This window comes from Lissotriton helveticus, chromosome 8, assembly GCF_964261635.1.
Source record: "Lissotriton helveticus chromosome 8, aLisHel1.1, whole genome shotgun sequence".
Lineage (NCBI taxonomy): Eukaryota > Metazoa > Chordata > Amphibia > Caudata > Salamandridae > Lissotriton > Lissotriton helveticus.
The window spans coordinates 502,878,047-502,898,692 of record NC_136069.1 but is presented as its reverse complement, the minus strand read 5'-3'; positions in this window follow the sequence as shown (position 1 = coordinate 502,898,692).

Sequence of the window (20,646 nt, the reverse complement as noted above, 5' to 3'; positions counted from 1 at the left end):
TGTTGCTGGTGCTGGCGGTGTGTCTGGGTCTATGGCATATGTGTCAGTCACCACAGCTGTGGCTGTGTCTCACACTCCTGTTTCTGGTGCTGGCGGCGTGTCTGGGTCTAGGGCTCATGTGTCAGTCAGTAGATCGCTGGCTGCGTCTCACATTCCTGTTGCTAGTGATGGCGGTGTGTCTGGGTCTATGGCTCATGTGTCAGTCAGTAGATCTGTGGCTGTGTCTCACACTCCTGTTGCTGGTGCTGGCGGTGTGTCTGGGTCTCTGGCACATGTGTCAGTCAGTAGATTGGTGGCTGTGTCTCACACTCCTGTTGCTGGTGCTGGCGGTGTGTCCGAGGCGAGTTGTTCAAGCAGTCCACCTGATTCTGTGGTGTGAGGTCTAGTTGCCATCAGTCACATCTCATTTAAGTTTGTGGGTAGATAGCGTATGTAACCACCTATGTTTTATTAGTCTCCTTGTGACGGGTCGCTTGACACACGTACTTGGCTAGCCAATGATGTACCTGCTCTGTTGTCCACAATGCCCTGTTGCTGTTCTGATGATGCATTCTGCCCTCTCACGTGCTGCCTCTGATGTACCTGCTCTGTTGGGCACAATGCCCTGTTGCTGTTCTGATAATGCATTCTGTCCTCTCATGTGCTGCCTCTGATATACCTGCTCTGTTGGGCACAATGCCCTGTTGCTGTTCTGATGATGCATTCTGCCCTCTCATGTGCTGCCTCTGATATACCTGCTCTGCTGGGCACAATGCCCTGTTGCAGTTCTGATAATGCATTCTGCCCTCTCACGTGCTGCCAATGATGTACCTTCTCTGTTGGGCACAATGCCCTGTTGCTGTTCTGATGATGCATTCTGCCCTCTCACGTGCTGCCTCTGATGTACCTGCTATGTTGGGCACAATGCCCTGTTGCTGTTCTGATAATGCATTCTGCCCTCTCACGTGCTGCCAATGATGTACCTGCTCTGTTGGGCACAATGCCCTGTTGCTGTTCTGATGATGCATTCTGCCCTCTCACGTGCTGCCTCTGACGTACCTGCTCTGTTGGGCACAATGCCCTGTTGCTGTTCTGATAATGCATTCTGCCCTCTCACGTGCTGCCTCTGATGGACCTGTTCAGTGCAATGGACTGTTGATGCACTTAGCCCCTCTCACGTGCTGCCTCTGATGGACCTGTTCAGTGCAATGGACTGTTGATGAACTTAGCCCCTCTCACGTGCTGCCTCTGATGTACCTGCTCTCTTGGGCACAATGCCCTGTTGCTGTTCTGATAATGCATTCTGCCCTCTCACGTGCTGCCTCTGATATACCTGCTCTGTTGGGCACAATGCCCTGTTGCTGTTCTGATAATGCATTCTGCCCTCTCATGTGCTGCCTCTGATATACCTGCTCTGTTGGGCACAATGCCCTGTTGCTGTTCTGATAATGCATTCTGCCCGCTCACGTGCTGCCAAGGATGTACCTGCTCTGTTGGGCACAATGCCCTGTTGCTGTTCTGATGATGCATTCTGCCCTCTCACGTGCTGCCAATGATGTACCTGCTCTGTTGGGCACAATGCCCTGTTGCTGTTCTGATGATGCATTCTGCCCTCTCATGTGCTGCCTCTGATGTACCTGCTCTGTTGGGCACAATGCCCTGTTGCTGTTCTGATAATGCATTCTGCCCTCTCACGTGCTGCCTCTGATGGACCTGTTCAGTGCAATGGACTGTTGATGCACTTAGCCCCTCTCACGTGCTGCCTCTGATGGACCTGTTCAGTGCAATGGATTGTTGATGCACTTAGCCCCTCTCACGTGCTGCCTCTGATGGACCTGCCCTGTTGGGCACAATGCCCTGTTGCTGTTCTGATAATGCATTCTGCCCTCTCACGTGCTGCCTCTGATGGACCTGTTTAGTGCAATGGACTGTTGATGCACTTAGCCCCTCTCACGTGCTGCCTCTGATGGACCTGTTCAGTGCAATGGACTGTTGATGCACTTAGCCCCTCTCACGTGCTGCCTCTGATGTACCTGCTATGTTGGGCACAATGCCCTGTTGCTGTTCTGATAATGCATTCTGCCCTCTCACGTGCTGCCTCTGATATACCTGCTCTGTTGGGCACAATGCCCTGTTGCTGTTCTGATAATGCATTCTGCCCTCTCATGTGCTGCCTCTGATATACCTGCTCTGTTGGGCACAATGCCCTGTTGCTGTTCTGATAATGCATTCTGCCCGCTCACGTGCTGCCAATGATGTACCTGCTCTGTTGGGCACAATGCCCTGTTGCTGTTCTGATGATGCATTCTGCCCTCTCACGTGCTGCCTCTGATGTACCTGCTCTGTTGGGCACAATGCCCTGTTGCTGTTCTGATGATGCATTCTGCCCTCTCACGTGCTGCCTCTGATGTACCTGCTCTGTTGGGCACAATGCCCTCTTGCTGTTCTGATAATGCATTCTGCCCTCTCACGTGCTGCCAATGATGTACCTGCTCTGTTGGGCACAATGCCCTGTTGCTGTTCTGATAATGCATTCTGCCCTCTCACGTGCTGCCAATGATGTACCTGCTCTGTTGGGCACAATGCCCTGTTGCTGTTCTGATGATGCATTCTGCCCTCCCACGTGCTGCCTCTGATGTACCTGCTCTGTTGGGCACAATGCCCTGTTGCTGTTCTGATAATGCATTCTGCCCTCTCACCTGCTGCCTCTGATGGACCTGTTCAGTGCAATGGACTGTTGATGCACTTAGACCCTCTCACGTGCTGCCTCTGATGGACCTGTTCAGTGCAATGGATTGTTGATGCACTTAGCCCCTCTCACGTGCTGCCTCTGATGGACCTGCTCTGTTGGGCACAATGCCCTGTTGCTGTTCTGATAATGCATTCTGCCCTCTCACGTGCTGCCTCTGATGGACCTGTTCAGTGCAATGGATTGTTGATGCACTTAGCCCCTCTCACGTGCTGCCTCTGATGGACCTGCTCTGTTGGGCACAATGCCCTGTTGCTGTTCTGATAATGCATTCTGCCCTCTCACGTGCTGCCTCTGATGGACCTGTTCAGTGCAATGGACTGTTGATGCACTTAGCCCCTCTCACGTGCTGCCTCTGATGGACCTGTTCAGTGCAATGGACTGTTGATGCACTTAGCCCCTCTCACGTGCTGCCTCTGATGTACCTGCTCTGTTGGGCACAATGCCCTGTTGCTGTTCTGATAATGCATTCTGCCCTCTCACGTGCTGCCTCTGATATACCTGCTCTGTTGGGCACAATGCCCTGTTGCTGTTCTGATAATGCATTCTGCCCTCTCATGTGCTGCCTCTGATATACCTGCTCTGTTGGGCACAATGCCCTGTTGCTGTTCTGATAATGCATTCTGCCCTCTCACGTGCTGCCAATGATCTACCTGCTCTGTTGGGCACAATGCCCTGTTGCTGTTTTGATGATGCATTCTGCCCTCTCATGTGCTGCCTCTGATGTACCTGCTCTGTTGGGCACAATGCCCTGTTGCTGTTCTGATGATTCATTCTGCCCTCTCATTTGCTGCCTCTGATGTACCTGCTCTGTTGGGCACAATGCCCTGTTGCTGTTCTGATAATGCATTCTGCCCTCTCACGTGCTGCCAATGATGTACCTGCTCTGTTGGGCACAATGCCCTGTTGCTGTTCTGATAATGCATTCTGCTCTCTCACGTGCTGCCAATGATGTACCTGCTCTGTTTGGCACAATGCCCTCTTGCTGTTCTGATGATGCATTCTGCCCTCTCACATGCTGCCTCTGATGTACCTGCTCTGTTGGGCATAATGCCCTGTTGCTGTTCTGATAATGCATTCTGCCCTCTCACGTGCTGCCTCTGTTGGACCTGTTCAGTGCAATGGACTGTTGATGCACTTAGCCCCTCTCACGTGCTGCCTCTGATGGACCTGTTCAGTGCAATGGACTGTTGATGCACGTAGCCCCTCTCACGTGCTGCCTCTGATGAACCTGCTCTGTTGGGCACAATGCCCTGTTGCTGTTCTGATAATGCATTCTGCCCTCTCACGTGCTGCCTCTGATGGACCTGTTCAGTGCAATGGACTGTTGATGCACTTAGCCCCTCTCACGTGCTGCCTCTGATGGACCTGTTTAGTGCAATGGACTGTTGATGCACTTAGCCCCTCTCATGTGCTGCCTCTGACGTACCTGCTCTGTTGGGCACAATGCCCTGTTGCTGTTCTGATGATGCATTCTGCCCTCCCACGTGCTGCCTCTGACGTACCTGCTCTGTTGTGCACAATGCCCTGTTGCTGTTCTGATAATGTATTTTGCCCTCTCACGTGCTGCCAATGATGTACCTGCTCTGTTGGGCACAATGCCCTGTTGCTGTTCCGATGATGCATTCTGCCCTCTCACGTGCTGCCTCTGATGTACCTGCTCTGTTGGGCACAATGCCCTGTTGCTGTTCTGATAATGCATTCTACCCTCTCATGTGCTGCCTCTGATGTACCTGCTCTGTTGGGCACAATGCCCTGTTGCTGTTCTGATAATGCATTCTTCCCTCTCACATGCTGCCTCTGATGTACCTTCTCTGTTGGGCACAATGCCCTGTTGCTGTTCTGATAATGCATTCTGCCCTCTCACGTGCTGCCTCTGATGTACCTGCTCTGTTGGGCACAATGCCCTGTTGCTGTTCTGATAATGCATTCTGCCCTCTCACGTGCTGCCTCTGATGTACCTGCTCTGTTGGGCACAATGCCCATGCTCTTGGATTTTCTGATATTATGCACCTATTGTGTTGAATAAAGCTAATGTATCATGTGTAGTGGTTTGTCGCTGTCATTTCTGGTTGTGTACTTCTATTGTGTATATTTTGGTGCGTTCGTCAATGTATTTCCTGTGACATGACACTCCCCCTTCCAACGTCACATCCCTGGCAGGTACTCCCCTTCCGACAGCAATTGGTGAGTTTGCGTACCTGCGTCGTCGTCGATGATGGTCCATGACTTGCTGGTGGAGGATCGCGAAGAGTATCGGAAAAGCGTGTAGTGCTGGGTCCATGTGGGCGAGCTGCTTGTGGTGGGTATCTTCGCAATGTGTGGTTTGTTAGCTGTGGGGAATAAGCCGTGTTCAGGCAGGTTGTCTTTCCGCAGCGGTTTTATGTGTGCTTTCCGCCATCGTGATTTGGGACACGGTCGGAGACATCATTCTGTACGGCGGTGTCTCTGGATTGGTTACGTCCGCCGCGGGGTCGGGTGTAATTCCGCGGCGGTGCGTTCTCTTCCGCCGCGTACGGAGTTGTGACAGTTTTTCCCATCCTAATATCGCGGTCGGACTGTCCGCAGCAGGCGGACGGAAAAGGGCTTTTTCCGCCTACTCCAGGACGGCGGATGTCCTTCCGTCCGCCATCCTAATGAGCCCCCTAATTTGGTGTGAGACCGGCATTTTTTCATTCTATTTTTTCCAACCTCTTTGGCGGATTACCATTAATTCTCGCCTTGGCTGCTGGTATACTGCTGTTGATTTGCTTGCTCAAAAATGGCTGCACAATCTGTGCCCCACGACAACATGCCCTGGCTGCTCTAGCTTAGTAACCGGATGCTTGATTACTTTGGAGGGCTCCCGCTGGCTACATTAAGTGAGGCTTATGGATTCTGTTTTCTGTTCTCCTATTTTACATGCGTTCTGCCTGTCTTCCATTGCCTGAATTACGGTTTCGAATGGGCTCTGGATTTGTGTCTCCGCAACAAGGTGTCTCCTAACCCGGATTATGATCTACTGATGAGTCTCTTAGTTGCTCATGGGTTAGACTGTTCTGGTATTGGAATAATAGCCTGCACACATGGAGTCCTAGGTAATTGGAACATATAGTCTGAAGCTCATGATTTTCTGGCAGGCAGTTATCTCGAAGAACACCGGAGTTGTCCTCTGATGGTGCTAGAGGCTCCGGCTGGAGAAGAACATGTGTGTTCTTTCCCTTTATTGAATTGGATGGCTGAAACGTTTTCGGATGAGGACAATGAATTCCTCTTGGAAGCAGTTGTAACCTACTGTGCTTATGCTCTTTTGGATTGAAGTGGTTTCAACTTCAAATGCATTTTATTGCTCCATTCACATTCTGTACCTTGAACACTATACTGCCCCTGCATCGTGTAAACTGAAAAAAAAAATTTATATTGCTGGATTGGAATATTACTCCCAATTCTACTGTTTGGAAAACGTTGAACTTGGTTCTGGCTCACTCGAACTTGAACTCTACGTTTCAAATTGCCCCCGTTCTGTGCGTGTTCCGATCAAGAGAGGGTGTAGTGAGGTGCTAAGTTTAAACGCAATTTTACCTTGTTGTCGCTTTTGCACACAACACTATATGTAACTGTTGTTGTAAGTTAGTCTGCGTGAATTGCTTCACATGAGAATGGCTTGTTTTCAACGTCCCTAGACTTACAGCTCGACCTTAGTCTGCACAGTGAGTGCTGAAGCCTCCAAAGTTATCAAAACTATGTTCGGTGTTTTTCGGGCTGATCGTCTCATGCACTAGACATAACATGTACACAGCTGCAGCTAACTGAAATCCTGGCGTCTTTAATATCACACTGCATGCATGATTTAGACACTCTGAAAGGAAGCCCGTTTCCAGAGAGACAGAGAGCTACTGCAGATCCTGATGATCTTGGAGGTATGGGGTACCCTATTCAAGCCTAAGAGACCATCTATATTTTATTAAACATAGTTCCTAGCTAGGGAGAGTGGCATACTAGGTGCTATATAACCTGTTCCCGCAATCATTATAATATGATTTTTCCTTTTGTGTTTAATGAAGTTGTAACAATGCTGATCGTATTAATTTTAATCATATGTCTGCTTATGCACGGCGTTAAAATAAATATTTTAAACTTTATAGTGTCTCTTTCTTTACCCATGTTGTGGACTGGTATGAGAATATAACGAAAGAGTGTTCTTGATTCCCACCATTCCTGAAAGTAACCTAAGTCGCATGTTCTAGGTTGTCTAGTCATTGGTACCTTTGCTATAGGACGAAGAGCTAATGTGACACTAATGCTAGTCGGTTAGGAGTTCTAGGTACTGAGGTGAGTTTTTTGGTCCACCACAATTCACTGATGTCCTGGGTCTCTGTGCACAGTTCTGTGTGTGGGCAAAATCCCTGCAACAGCTATTTGAAAACTCAGAAAATATGTCCTCATTTGAGTTTTTTAGAGCATTAACCACAATTTCAATGCAAATAAGACCCTCTCATATATGTAATTTCTAAAGGAAATTCTCTAGGTATTACAGTTTTGATGACATCAAGATGACGACAGGCGTTCCACACTTTTGTAATAAATGTATAATGTTAGCAATCTAGTTGTTCATTAAGATACTGTTGAGAGGCAGAGGCCAGGGGCACGGACTCTGAAAATTGAAGGCAGGTAGCAGGGTGCAGAGGCAATAATTTCACCACACTGGGCAGGCAGGAAGGGCAGTGGCAGCACAACAGACTGCGGAGGGCAGTGGAAAGTGGGAGAGGGGCAACAAACCAACAATACAGGACTGGCAAGAGAGGCTGTGGCAATATAATAGACCATTGTGGGCAGAAGGAAGAGGGAGTTGTAGTACAAGCATACATGTCAACAGACCCGATTCAGCAAGGAAATGTCCAATGTGTTTTAGCCCAAATGGGCTTTATTTGATTTGTCTCCTGTCTACAATCTCCTCTTTTTCAATGTAAGTCAAAGGGGAAAATCAATACCCCAGTTTTTTTCAAAATCTCCCTCTTACCAAGTTCAAAATGTTAGCAAGTATGGTACATTGGATCCTGGAAGGCAGGATGAATTGGGGTAGGTACATGGACTCGGATAACAGATGGCAGGAGAGACATGAAGAGGTGCACCAACCTGACGCTACAGGGCAGGCATCAAGGTTTGCAGCAGCACAACAATCCATAGAAAGCATTAGGGAGGGGACAGGACCATGCACATGGACAACAGGGAACAGAGGGGAAAGAGGGAATGGTAGCTGGCTGACCATAATGGACAGACAGGAGAGAAAGCTGCAGAATAACTGACCATAAAGGGCAGGAAGGATGGATCAGGGGTATTACAATGGAACAGACAAGCCAGGAGGGAGGGAATAAGGGTCTGCACATGGAAACAGAGGGCTGAGTGCAAGGGGGCAGGGCAGGAGCAGCAAGATGACTATGGAGGTCAGGCAGGATGGGCACTAAAAGCAAGACACACCATGGAGAGCAACAGTGAGACCATATTGGGATACATGCATTCCATGGAGGGAAGGTGGGAGGAGATCAGGGGCAGCAAGAGACCACACAGGGAAGGTGGGAGGGCCTGTAGCAGCACAGAAGACCATGCATGGCAAACGGGAGGGTTAGTGGCAGCACAATGGCTATGATGGGCAAGAATGAGGGTGCAGGGGCATGCACAAAGGACCATGGGGGATAGAAGGGAGGGTCAGGATCTGGGCACGGACAAGAGAGTTCAGGGGAAGGGGCCTCACAACAGACCACGTGGGGCAGGCAGGAGGAGCAGTTGCAGCACAACAGACCAGGAAGGGCAGAAGGGGGTGGCAGTACAATGGATCATGGAAGACAGGAGGAAGGGGAAAGGGGTATGGAATGTGGACAGGCAGGGTGGAGGTGACAGGGACAGGTTACAGTTATCTGACAATGCTAGGCAGGTGGGAGGGGAGTGGCAGCTCAACAGAACACACAGAGTAGATAGGAGTTGCAGGTCCAAGGAACATGGTGGGCAAAGGATGGAGCAGGGGCATGCACATGGACATTGGAGGGTAGGGGTAAGGAGAATAGGGGCAGCAAGCTAAGCACAGAGGCTAAGCAGGAGGTCAATGATGGGGCATAGAATTGGGCAATGGAGGGCAGGAGGAGTGGACTGGTACATCATGGTAAATGGAGGGCAGTGGAAACACATGAGACCATGCATGGCAGGAGGGAGGAGGCTAGTCCATGGATTCAGACAATAGAAGATAGGGAGGAGGTGGATGGGGCAGCAAGCTAACTGTTCAGAGAAAGCGGGAAGGCCAGTGACAGAACAATGGCCACACAGGGCTGTAATAAGGGAGCAGGAACATGGACTTAGACAATGGATGGCTAGGAGGAGGAAATGCAGGAGCAGCAAGCTTAGGTGGGGCAGCACAATGCTAGGACCTGCTTCCAACCCCCCACCATCCATTGTGATATGCATCTTACTTATCGTTAAAAAAAGTTGAAATTTGCTGAAAAAAACAAAGATTACAGGGACGGTATAATTAGACTCAGATTTCACTCATACACAACCAGTGACATTCAGCAGTTATAGTTACCTGACCTAACTATAACTTACGCCCCCCACAAGGTACTGCTAATGACCTCAGACATTACATTCTTCAGGGCATGGTCAGTTACATCACTCATGACATCTCAAATGAGCTGTGAATGGAATGGAACTATAATTGCTAGAACTTTATTAAGGGATAATGTGTGTATATTAACGCCCAGATGAATATGGCAGATAGCCTTTCACTTTAAAATAATGTGTAGTCCATTGTTTATGTAGATGTTTGCAATCCTAAGAATATTTATTATGAGTAATTCATGTTGACGAACATACAGGTATGCGGTCACGGGGCAAGATATGCTGAAATGACATTGTGTGCATATTAACACTTGTTTTTTCCTTTATTGTATCAATTCCTGAATTTTCACATCGAGGCCAGGCCTTGCTACTAACACTAGTACATCTATAATATTTTGTGCACTATCCAAGCAGACCTTTAACTAGCTACACGCTATTGATACACTCTTCAAAATACCAAGTTAGTACTCATGCAGTGTAGGATTCGTCCAGTCTGTCCCATGCACTACTTTAATCACTTATCTACCACTATCTACATATCCTATCACTCCACCAAAATGTGAGCACTTATAAATAAGGTGTTCAGTCTGTTTGCAGCACTGTCATCATTCCAGTTACTAGTGGTATTCTTATAAAATGACCTAGGCACCAACACAAGTACACGTACAATATTCTGTGCACAATCCCTACAAACCTCTAAGCAGATACATACTATTGGTACACTCCACTAAATACTGAAGTAGTACTCATGCAGCCTAGGATACCTCCTGTCAGTCTCATGCAGTTCGTCAATCAGCCATCCAGCACTATGTTCTTATTGTATCACTCTGCCAATACCTAAGCACTTATGGGGCAGATTTACAAGCCCCCTGCGCCACCAGTACATCACTTTTTGTAACGTAGTGATGGCGCTGGTGACTCCTCTATATTTACAAGGAAAGGAAAAGCCACCCTGCATGGCTTTTCCTCTCCCTGAAAATTCGACCATTCAAACGCAGCACTTTGCATTGCAGGGGCATTACATGGGTATTGCTGTGTCTGTGCATAATCCCTACAAATCTTAAGCAGATACATGCTATTGGTCCACTCCATTCAATACTGAAGTAGTACCCATGCAGCATAGGATACCTCCTGTCAGTCTCATGCAAGTATTCAATCACCCATCCAGCAATATGTTCTTATTGTATCAGTCTGCCAATACCTAAGCACTTATGGGGCAGATTTACAAGCACCTTCCGCCACCAATATGTCACTTTTTGGAACGTAGTGATGGCGTCAGGCACTCCTTCATATTTACAAGGAGAGGAAAAGAGACCCTGCATGGTTTTTTCTCTCCTTCTAAATGCAGCCCCTTCATACCCAGAACTTTGTGTTGAATGGGCGTTCCATAGGTGTTGCTGTGCGTTTCCCCACGCAACACCCATGGAACAAGACACATCTCCAGATGTATGAGAAATCGTAAATCTGGAGATGTGTGTGAATGCTGCACCATCCTAGAGTTGGTGCAGCAAGGCGCAACAAGGAGAATTGTTTTCATTCCTCCTCATTTTTTCCTCTTTCAATGCATGCTGCATTCCACAGCATACATTGAAAGAGGAAAATGCCTTTACTGATTGTTTTTGTGCAGGAAGCTGTCCCATCCTGCACAAAAACAATCTCCACATGATACAGACATCCTTGCACCATGGTGCAAGGGTGCCTGTGTCACCACATGGCTGCAGTTTGTGTAGCAGTGCAGAAGGAAACACAGAGTTGCAACATATTCATGTACATATGTCACATCCCTGTGCTTCGGAAATGACAAAGTGAAGTGCAGCTAAAGAGCTTGCAGTGTCACGCTGCTGTACTTCCTCATAAATCTTCACCTATAAATTCACCATACACAACTAATGCATTATTTCAGTCAATCATGCTGTATACATATATTCAACCAAACTTTCACACATTACCTTGCAATTATAGTTCTTTCTTTAACCAGATCAGATAAGGTAGTTCTGATAGGACCTTTTTTTTCTTTTGTATTTTTTTTATTTTTGTGAACAATTTTGTATTTTTTGGGGTGTTTTTTCATAAAGTGAACAAAAAAATGGATGAATAAAACAGGAAACTTTTGGAATTACTTATCATTCCCCCCCAAAAAAAAATTAACAACGATGGTTGTGTTGCGCAGCACAAACTGCATCCACAGACTGCTCACCGAAGCATATACGTTTCTTAAACTTCATGCAGTGTTGCTGGAGAAAGGCGAATTCTGGCCTAATGTCCATTGCAGGTGTTCCTGAGGATGCTCCAGATGTACTTGCCACAGCAGGTGACGGGTTCACAGCAGCTCGCCTCATTTTCTCCCAAGCAAGATTGAGAGGATGTGTGGTCCGGAGATGCTTGTATATAGAAGCAGTGCCACAAGAGTATTTTTTTTCACTGCCTCTTGCCAGGACTCGGTCACAAATTTTGCACGTCAACTTTCTCGCATTTACTTTCTTCTCTCCAGGTGAAAATGTGAAGAATTTCCACACAACAGATTCCGGCCTCTGTGGACGTGGTGCCTCCTGCAAGAATTCTTCTTCAGAAGTTTCTTCCTCCTGCCACTGCTGCTATCCGGATGCCATTTTGTTTGATTTTTTTTTTAAAACACCAAAAAAAGGGTTCTTGCGGGGAAAGAGATGTCTCTCTAAAGATGCTCCAACAAGAATGATTAAAATGGGTGGGGTCTTTCAATAGTTACAGTGGGAAATGTTATAAACCAATGAAATCTTTTTTTTGGGGTCACACGCGATCTGCGCACTCTGCGCTCACGAAGCACGCACCCTTCGTGACTTCGCGAACATATAATTAAAAATAATATAAGTTTATTATAAGTACAAATATATTATTTTTATGAATATCTTCGATAATCTCTTGCCCTAATATGTATATTAAAGACACATACATATCATTTTAGAACATCAATATTTTTTGCTGGAGTCGAGCACCCAGCGCGCCACAGCACATATACGATGTCATTCAGGACCCGCCACTACGCAAGCATCGCGTAGCGTAATGAGCATGTGTCACGAATGCGCTGAGCAGGAGTCGCGGACTGGTCGCATAACAATCGCGCCCATCACATAATATTAAATGTATATGATGAAACTGAAAAACACACAGCCGTCGCACACCGTACGCGGATCCTTCATGACTTATCTAAAATGGCGGCTAGAATCCACGCACCCACCTTGATGTGTACGCTTTGGGTGCGCGACTCCGAAAATGTTTGGGGAAAAAAAGAAAATAATATAAATATATTAAATAAAAAAATTAAACACTATTTCAGTTTGAATTTTTTTAATTGTTCTTGCAATAAAAAAAAATGTTATTAATGAATAAAATATTTTTAAATAAACAGTTAAAAAACAGTACAAAATCAGTACAAAAAATAGTTATCATTACTATTACACTTAAAAATTTGCATTTAAAAAACCTTTGAAATTCAATGAAAAAACAATAGGTTTCAGAGACGTTATAGTTAGAAATTAGCATTTAAAAAAAGCTTTGAAATTCACTGAAAAAACATAGGTTTCAGAGACGTTACAGTTTGATACATCAGCATTTAGAAAACCTTAGAAATTCACAGAAAAAAACATAGGTTTCAGAAGTGGAATAGTTAGCTGGACATTTCACTCATACAAAAACATAGAAATTCCTCCGTTATAGTTAGTTCTGCTAACTATAACTCGCGCACTTGCAATGCACTGCTGAAGGAAATTCTATGGTTTTGTACGAGTGAAATGTCCAGCTAACTATAACACCCCTGAAACCTATGGTTTTTTCTGTGAATATATATATTCACAGAAAAAACCATAGGATCTAGCCCTGAAAAGAGCCTTATAACACCCCTGAAACCTATGGTTTTTTTATGTGAATTTATATATTCACAGAAAAAAACATATGTTTCAGGGGTGTTATAATATATATCTAAATTTCAATCTAAACCACATTCACTGGATTATGCCATCAAAGAAGTCATCAGTGATGTCATTTGAGATGTCATCAGTGATGTTACTGACCATGTCATGAATTATGTAATATGTGACATCATCAGCAGTGGATTGCGGGTGCGCAAGTTATAGTTAGTACATCTATAATGGAGGAATTTCCATGGTTTTGTACGAGTGAAATGTCCAGCTAACTATAACACCCCTAAAACCTATGTTTTTTTCAGTGAATTTCTAAGGTTTTTTAAATGCTGATCCCTAACTATAACATGTCTAAAACCTATGGTTTTTTCAGTGAATTCCGAAGGTTTTTTAAATGACAATTTTTAAATGTATTAATTGTTATATTCATTTTTTGATACTGATTTACTACATTTCAGGAGGCGATAAAAAAATAATAATAATAATTTGGGTCTTTGTGGTCCTTCTGGGACCCCCTGAACAGGCCTAGGGGGTCAGGGTGTTTCTACCCTGCCCCCTTTTCACGTTTTTCATGTTTTATTTATAGGTTTCTTGGTACAGATGGCAGCCAACACTTCCTGATTTGGAGTGTTCACAGCCAATTAGAATACTGCTAATGCACGGCAGGGCGCGCTTAGGATGCACGGATCCTGCATGGCCATAGATATATATGTACAATTAAATGTGATTTTCTCAGGTACTACTGAATGGATTTACACCTTTTATGCAAAAGGCACGAGTCTGAACTAAGAACTACCTCTTTGTCAAATGTGATGTAATTCCGTTTAGCAGTTCGGGCTGTAGCCGCGATAAAAGGTTCCTATGGAAAATTGCATGGGGAAAACATGTTTTGGAACCCCCCTTTTTTCTTGGCCCCCGCTTGACGAATCACCCCAAGACTTTTAGGATAGGAGCGGACCGGAGCTGGCCATTAGTTTTGAAAAAAGAATGTTGTGGATTTCCTATAGAAAATAGGTCCTAGCTATAACTATCTACTGGCGTATTGGTGAGCATTCTAATTCTAATTTTACTATCATCAACCTTTCCTCACACGTGATTACTCCCGAAGAAAGATCGGTATTAGAACTAGGCCTATCTTTCTGCCCTACAGTGAACTTTGACTTTGCAAAAACACGCATTGATTTGTTTTTATTTAATGCGCAAACTCAAGCTCGTGAAACTATAATCCCTGAAACAAGGCACAAGCACGAGACAGTCAGTCAATCCTCCTGCCCCCACGGATGTCACGGTTTCCATTGGTGATATCGAAACCCTGGCCGCCCATCACTACCCCCTTTTGTACCGCCATGAGGGAAATACAGATAGAAACTAGGAATTGAGAGATTTAATAAGCATGTATATGGAGGTCAGCAAAAGATGCAGAAATGATTTGAAACCAAAGTCAAAATTCAACCCCATAACCCCACATGATGGAATTGACACATTCCATGAAGCCGTACTCTCTGACTTGTTATCTGTATGGAAAAAAGATGAGAATCACTTTGCCAAAAATCTAACTGCAGCACAAAGAATGGGCTTGCAGTCACTGAAACTTGCGACTACCTTTGTAATCAAGCCCTCTGACAAGGAGGGCAATGTGGTCCCATGGGATATCAACAAATACAGCACAGAAGCCAAGAGACAACTCAAATTTTCGGGATGTTATCTGAGATCAAATCAGGCCAGGTACAACAAGTGCATTAAGATGTATCACGAAATGCTGAATGACTGGCGTGATAGTGGCATGCTTAGTAAAAATGAATTTTAGTTTTTATTGGCCAAGAAATCTGTGACCTCGGTATTTTATATGCTACTGAAGGTGCGCAAACACCCCACAGACCCCCCTGGTCAACCGATCATATCGGCCAATCAGAGCCTCATGGAAAACACGTCCATCTATCTTGACTACTTTCTGTGCCCTTACGTCCTCAATTTACCCTCATACTGCAGGGATACCATGGATTTCCTGTCCAAAGGGGGGTCATTTCTGCCACTTACCGGCTCCAGGAGGGGTCGTTCTTCACCACCAGCACTGCTCAGCGCCACTGGGCCCCTGACGTTGTGGCCGCCCCCGCCGCTGTGCAGCGCCATCGCACGGCCGCGGAGCGGAGCGGACCACAACTCCCAGCGTGCCTTGCTAAACCCACCGCCCACTTCCTGCACAAGCGCCAGGAGGCGCAACAAAAGGCGGCAGCACCCGGAGAGGAGCGGGGGTCATTTCTGCCACTTACCGGCTCCAGGAGGGGTCGTTCTTCACCACCAGCACTGCTCAGCGCCACTGGGTCCCTGACGTTGTGGCCGCCCCCGCCGCTGTGCAGCGCCATCGCACGGCCGCTGAGCGGAGCGGACCACAACTCCCAGCGTGCCTTGCTAAACCCACCGCCCACTTCCTGCACAAGCGCCAGGAGGCGCAACAAAAGGCGACAGCCCCCTCCGCCTCGCGGACGCGCGCGGGCGGCGCCGGGCGGAGCCCGGGCAGAGGGCGGGCCGTCTGTGGCTGTCAGGGGACTACAGGGGACGGGACGGGCACCCCCCCTTCGATCTGCACGCCGGATAATGGGTAAGCGCAAACTTCAAACATCCGTCAATGGGGGCACATCTAAGGCTAAAATTGCGCGAAAAACTCCAGCTTCATCTAACATAATGACTTTCCTGACCTCAGCTGTCGGCAAGCTAAACCAGGAAATTGCTGATAAAGAACGTGAACTAGGCTTGGACCCTATATCGGCGGATAGGCAAACTTTGCCCACACTGACCAGACAACCAATCCCTTTGGACCCGGTAATTGTGATTGAAAAAGCACCCATTACTAGGCAACCAGATACAGATAATGCACTGGTACAAGAGGGCCAAGAGGGACAAGTGAACAATAACCAAGTTCTACAACACTCTTCTCATGATTGCACCCAGGAGCCTGAGCTTGAACCCCAGATTAACAAGCGCACTAACAAACAAAAGATGCATGGTGCACCGCGCCGTAAGCAACAAAATATCTCATTGAGTGCCCTGGAAATCTCTATCAAGGACATGGTGGAGAAGGTCCTTGTTGATAAGCTTGAAGGGGTACTCATACAAATCTCCACAGACATTATAGACACTCTAAGGGAATGTGTTTCCGATATTCTAAAGAAATGTGATAGGATAAATAAATTTATAACATCCTTCAAGAAGGATCCTCGGTGCCCACTACCCAAAATCACCCCACAGTCTCTTTCTAACGCTCAGGGACAACCCCAATCCCCTATGGAGCAGGGGAACACTGTACTAACCTACCTCCAGATTCCACCTGCACCACCACAAGTGTCAAATGGTCGTGGCTCTGGGCAAGGGGATAGCACACTTATCACTAAGCTACCTTTGGCACCTAAATCTTGTCCACCGCTGGCGGTGCCCATGGCACCTATGGTACTCACCCAAGATGGGCTTAACCCAGCAGGGCCCAGAAGACATCGCCCGAGACCGCCAGTTCACCTTCCACCAGAAGCTACACCTTTTGTTGCAATTTTGGTGAATATACCAGTATTAAAACCGGGGGAAACTGAGTCTAATGACTCACAGTTGGCCAATATAAAAACATGGTGTGATGCTAACTGTACTGGCCCTAATAATATCTCTGAATATATCCACACAGGTAGACGTGTGGATTGGGTGGGGTATTCTAAGAAGAAATTCTCTGGGGATTGTCTGATTGTTAACTTTAATAGACCCCATGAGGCCTCCCGTCTATTCTGGGATGCAACAGAGGTCAGAGAGGATGGGATAAGAGCAGTCCCCTTAGGTTTCTTCTACCCCCCACCAGCACCTCCGAAAAGGCTCCCTGAAAGGGCTACTCGCAATGTTTTACCAACTAAAACACACTCTATTAGCCCTTGGGCGACCCAAACAACTGGTATGTTACCTAAAACCCATGTAATACAGGGAGGCGAAATAAGAAATGGTCTGGAGCTAACAAACAGGTTCTCGGCACTTTCTAATTTAGAGGAAATTGATTGACTAGCTACTTGTGATAGCATCCGTGACCCATTGCTCACAACTAACATTAGAAACGAAAGAGGTATTACTGCTAACCTAATGAGCTGGAATATCGCAGGACTCCGCTCGAAAAGGGATGATACAAAATGGTTGAATCTATTGAAAAAGTATGATGTAATAGCCCTGCAGGAGACATGGGATATGGCTTGTGATTTTTGGTTAGATGGGTATACATCCTATTTCTTAGCAGCACAACCTTCAAACTCTGGTCGTAACAAAGGAGGGTTGCAGTTCTTATTATCAGTCAAAATGAATGGATCTGCGAAGGTATTAAATACACTATCCCAAAACTTTCTTGTTTTGGAAGTCACATTGATTAATAAATCCAAATGTGTTTATATTAATTTTTATAATGCCACCCAAAGTACTGGTGATATCGAAAATCTCAATTCCCTGAATGAGTTCATGTATAATCTTAAAGAGAGTCAAACCACGCCGATATATTTTATATTGTTGGGAGATTTTAATGTACATTTATGTCAACAAAACTGTCAGTTAAAAGATACTCTGAATTTAGATATGTTTCAACCCCCACATTTTGAACATTCTGGTAAAGGGACAGCTTTAGAAGATCTTCTCCTTCAGAACGATCTTTATGAACCAGAGTTCTTTGATAGCAATGAAAGGGTCCCAACCTACAGAGCTAGGGATTGTAACACTATCATTGATTACATATTTATCTCACCGGTTATGTTGCAGAATGTTATTTTTTATAATGCTATCCACACCACACACAGTGATCACAACCCAGTTGTGTTGAACATGGAGGATAATATTTTATTTTTATTTAATAAAAACTCTGAAGCAGACATCGCCGTAGATATAACCTTAAAGGATCAAGGGAGACGTGTGAAATGGAGTAAAATTATTCCTGAGGATTTCCTTTACTCCCTTAATGAGAAAGTGGGCAGTGACATTAATGTCTGCAGGGAGCCACTGAAGTTCAAAGGGAATATTATTGGGTCCTTTGAAGCCATCTGTCGTCAGGTGGCAGATGACCTAAAATGTAAATCTACAAAGAGAGAGAAAAAGGTAGAGGGGTGGTTTAACAACGCATGCTCCAAATCACATCGAGAATTACATAAAGCACTGAAAAAGGTACCCCGTGATAGATTGGAGGTGGCTAGGCTTAGGAAACAGTATAATTTGGATATTCTAATGAGGAAAAGGGAAATTAAGAAACAGGCCTGGGAGGATCTGTATGAGAAAGCAACCCTGAGGGATAGCGCAAAATTCTGGACCATTGTTAATACCCCTCTGTTCAATGGGAAAGATAACGCACCACTGGAGGTAAATATCCCTGAGAAGGAATGGCTGGACCATTTTCAAAAAATCTATGGCAGCAACCTTGATTTAGGACAATCAGACCTAACATCGATTGACACACAAGACCCCCTCCCAAGTTTTACCATTGAAGAAGTACAGAGTGCAATTGAGGATATGTCATCACAGAAGGCTCCCGGTCCAGATGGCGTACCCGCCGATATGTTTAAAACAAACTCAGAAATGTGGTCAGTTGTACTTACTAACGTTTTCAATGTAGTTGGTATAGACAAGATAAGACCTCCAACTACCTGGTCACAGTCAGTCATCATCCCAATATTTAAGAAGGGTCAAAGGGGGGACCCTAGATGCTACAGACCCATATCTCTGCTAGATTCCTCATTTAAAATCCTTGGTAAAATAATACTAGAAAGAATCTCAGCCTGGGCTACTAATAAAAACATCTTGTGTGAAGCTCAGTATGGCTTCAGATCTGCCAGAGGTACAGAAGATCAATGCCTTAATTTACACCTTATACTGAGCAAATATACTGTAGCATCAAGGGGGATGATGTATTTGGCCTTCATGGACTTGTCCACAGCTTTTGACCTAGTCAATAGGTCAAAGCTGTGGACAATACTCCTTGAAAAGGGACTGGACCGTGCACTTGTGGATTTTTTGGCGCGTCTCCACAGTGATTTAAGGGCAACTATCCGCATGTCTCAAGAAGGGAACTGCACCGCTTTTTTTAAATCGGGAAGGGGAGTGCGCCAAGGGTGCATTTTGGCACCTATGCTCTTCTCCCTTTATATTAACTCACTGGGTGAGTCCCTAAAAATTGCCTCTACAGATGTGCCTCGCATGGGTGGTTCCGTGATGCCGGTACTTTTATATGCCGACGACACGGTACTGATGTCAAGGACCCCTAGGGGTCTTCAACATCTATTAAACACATTTGGGGCTTTCATGCAAGATCTGGAATTAGTGATTAATGCAGGGAAATCACATGTTATGGCTGTGGGTAATTGCAAGAGTAATTCCAGAACCCTGTCCTGTAATGGTTCCGTACTTACCAAAGTTAAAGCCTTTACATACCTGGGAGTGGTGTTCGACGAGAAAGGGACATGGGCACCACAAATCCAGAACAAGACCGCTGCAGTAAAACGATCGTCTGCTGCTATACTGGGGTTCGCAAAACGCCTTGGCGGCAAACCTCCAGAGGCTATACTATCCATATATAAAGCTAAAACCCTGGCAATAGCCAGATATGGAGCCTCTATTTGGGGTTATAAGAACACAACCCACATTCAAAGAGCAGAGAATATATTCCTGCGATCCGTTCTGGGCTTATCAAAATCCACACCTGCTTTTTCAATCCATATGGAACTAAGGATGGGCTATATTGAAGATATGTTGTCCCTGGCACCATTAAGGGCATGGATTAAAACTTGGCTTAATCCCAACTTAACACTTAATCACAAGATTATCAAAGACTGCATGGGGCGGGATCGTGTGGCAGAGATTGAGTGGCTTTCATACATTAAAAAAATAGCAGGATATCTGGGCCGCCCTGATCTATATACTAACCCTGAAGGCCTAAAAAAAGATGACATTAGTTGGGTAAAATTGGAATATACAAAGAAAAGAGAAGCTGAAAGAGAATCATGCGAAATTACGAAGCCAACCGTGAGATCACATTTCTTGACAATTACATCTTTAGCTATCGAACCATATTTGGCGATAGTAAATAAACCTTTCCACCGGTGGCTTCTCACTAAATTTCGCTTCAATCAGGCTCACCTTTTGCTGGGTGAATATAGTAAATGGTGTAAGCCCCATGAGAACGTCCCCTGCAAGTGTGACGACTTCTCAGACCAGGATTCTGTGCATTTTTTCTTTTTTTGTCCTTTATTCAGAAATGCTAGAGAGAAATATATTAAGCCTATACTAAAAGATCAAATGTTTACCCAAGTCAAACCGGCTTTTCTGTTCTTACAGCTAATGGAAACACCTTTAATTATGTATGGGGTAGCAAATTTTCTTACAACGTCTATTAGGTCCAGACGAAAAAGACTTCAATCACCGACTACCTGATTTAGTTTT